The sequence below is a fragment of the Entelurus aequoreus genome, linkage group LG14 (assembly GCF_033978785.1).
Source record: "Entelurus aequoreus isolate RoL-2023_Sb linkage group LG14, RoL_Eaeq_v1.1, whole genome shotgun sequence".
Classification (NCBI taxonomy): Eukaryota; Metazoa; Chordata; class Actinopteri; order Syngnathiformes; family Syngnathidae; genus Entelurus; species Entelurus aequoreus.
The window spans coordinates 23,827,648-23,830,891 of NC_084744.1; positions in this window are offsets into that span (position 1 = coordinate 23,827,648).

The window sequence follows — 3,244 nt, forward strand, 5'->3', positions numbered from 1 at the left end:
ATCTGGAGGGATATGAACTAAACTACATCAACAGAACCAACAAAAATGGAGGAGGAGTAGCTGTGTACGTGATGAAAAACCTGAACTACAAAGTGGTAAAAAACATGTCATTTGCCATTGATAATATCTTAGAATGTATAACCATTGAAATATGTCAGGAAAAAAGCAAAAACATATTCATCAGTTGTATATATAGATCACCTAAGTCAAGTATAGAAACATTTGAAGAATGGATCAAGGCAACTTACATGGACAATGGTCAAAGAATAAGGTTCTTATGTGGTGACTTTAATATTGACTTATTGAACCCCAACAAGCAAAAGTCTATTGATGACTTCATTGATACAATGTACAGCATCAGTCTATATCCTAAAATCACAAGGCCAAGCAGAATCACAGGACAATGTGCCACGCTTATTGATAATATTTTTACCAATGATTTTGATAATAACACTACAAGTGGTCTACTTATAAGCGACGTCAGTGATCATCTGCCAGTTTTTACAATATATAATGGAAACTACAAGAAGAACATGGAAGACAAAAGGACATTTCGAAGACTATGCACAGAGAAGAGGATGACTGCCTTCAAAATGGAGCTACAAAAGCAAGATTGGGACAATGTGTATAATGAAAAAGAGGTTGATGATGCATATGAACATTTCTTAAACAAGTTCATAATACTTTATGACAAACATTGTCCATGGATACAACTCAGTAACAAGCAGAGAAAGAATAATCAACCATGGATGACAAAAGGATTAAAAAATGCTTGTAAGAAGAAGAATACACTATATAGAGAATTTATAGCACAAAGAACTATAGAGGCAGAAATTAAGTACAAAAAGTATAAAAACAAGTTAACAGAAATACTACGATCATGTAGAAAAGAATATTACAGTGAATTGTTGGACAGGAACAAAAATAATATGAGAGCAACATGGGGCATCCTCAATAGCATTATTAAAAATGGAACTAAGAGGGACTACCCTCAATACTTTTTAGATGAAAATAAAAAAAATGACAACATAAAGGAAGTAGTTGAAAGCTTCAATAATTATTTTGTAAATATTGGACCAAAATTGGAAGAAAGGATTCCAGACCCAGTTCCAATTGAGGACTATAATGATACCATAGAGCAAAATCCCAACTCCATGTTCCTCAGTAATGTGACACAGGAGGAAATAGTTACAATCGTGAAAAAATGTAAATCTAAGACTTCAACTGATTGTAACGGAATTGATATGGAAACGATAAAAAAGGTTATTGAAGAGATCTCAGGACCATTAATGTATATTAGTAACCTATCATTTCAAACAGGTACATTTCCAAACAAAATGAAAATAGCTAAAGTTGCACCAATTTATAAGACTGGAGATAAACATCAATTTACAAATTATAGACCTGTTTCTCTACTTCCACAATTTTCTAAAATCATTGAAAAACTGTTCAATAACAGATTAGAAAGTTTCATAAATAAAAATAGAATACTCGAAGAGAACCAATATGGATACAGAGCTAATGTTTCAACTTCAATGGCTTTAATTGAAATTACAGAAGAAATTACCAATGCAATAGATAGTAAAAAATGTGCAGCAGCGGTTTTTATGGATCTAACTAAAGCATTTGACACAATTAATCACAATATTTTAATCAAAAAACTAGAACGATATGGCATCAGAGGGTTAGTCTTAAACTGGATAAGAAGTTATCTAACGAACAGGAAACAATACGTGAAGCTAGGCGAACACACGTCTACAACGCTAAATATATCCTGTGGTGTACCTCAGGGATCAATACTAGGACCTAAATTATTCAATCTCTATATAAATGACATTTGTAAAGTTACAAAAGATTTAAAGTTAGTATTATTTGCGGATGATACAACAGCGTTTTGTTCAGGAGAGAACACACAGGAGATAATACAAATAATAACAGAAGAAATTAACAAATTAAAAAGATGGTTTGACAAAAACAGACTATCGTTGAATCTTAGTAAAACTAAAATAATGCTATTTGGTAATAGTAGAAGAGAAAGTCAAACACAAATACAAATAGACGGAATAGAAATTGAAAGAGTAAACGAAACCAAATTTCTAGGTATAATGATTGATGATAAATTGAACTGGAAATCTCACGTAAAAAATATACAACATAAAGTTGCAAGAAACACGTCAATAATGAATAAAGCAAAACATGTTCTAGACCAAAAATCCCTTCATATTCTCTACTGCTCACTAGTGTTACCATATCTGAGCTACTGTGTAGAAATATGGGGAAATAATTACAAAAGTACACTTCATTCATTAACGGTGTTACAAAAAAGATCAGTTAGAATAATACATAATGTTGGATATAGAGAACATACAAACCCTTTATTTATTGAATCAAAAATACTGAAATTCCACGACATAGTGAATTTGCAAACAGCTAAAATTATGCACAAAGCAAACTATAACCTGCTACCCAAGAATATACAACAATTCTTCTCAAAAAAAGAGGAGAAATATAATCTTAGAGAAAAACGTAATTTAAAACATTTGTTTGCACGTACAACACTTAAGACCTTCAGTATATCGATATGTGGAATTAAATTATGGAATGGATTAAGCAAAGCAATCAAACAATGTACTAATATGATCCACTTCAAGAAACTCTTCAAACTTAAAGTGTTTACAAAGTACAATGAAGAAGAACCATGACAAACATTCTCAATTTATTTCATCCATTCATTCATCCATTCTTAAAGTAATCTTACTTATCTCATCATATGAAATATGACTTACTTCACCAATTATTATTATTAAATTCTTACTATTATTTATTTATTTATTTTTATTGTAATTACTTATGGAGTTTATTGTGAAAAAATTGTGAACAGGAAGTGAACAAAAAGTTTTGCAACTGTTATGTAAAGAAAAGGGGTAGGATTAAATAAGCTCTGCTTCTTCCTACTCCTTTTCGAACATGTTGAAAAGAAACTGGAAATTGTGATGTATCATGTTGTATGCTTGCATGTTCGAAATAAACTCAAACTCAAACTCAAACTCAAACTCAGTTTATGAACTTACATTCATATTTTGTCGAAGTATTATTCAATAAATATATTTATAAAGGATTTTTGAATTGTTGCTATTTTTAGAATATTTTAAAAAAAAATTCACGTACCCCTTGGCATACCTTCAAGTACCCCCAGGAGTATGCGTACCCCCATTTGAGAACCACTGCCTTAGGAGACTAGATG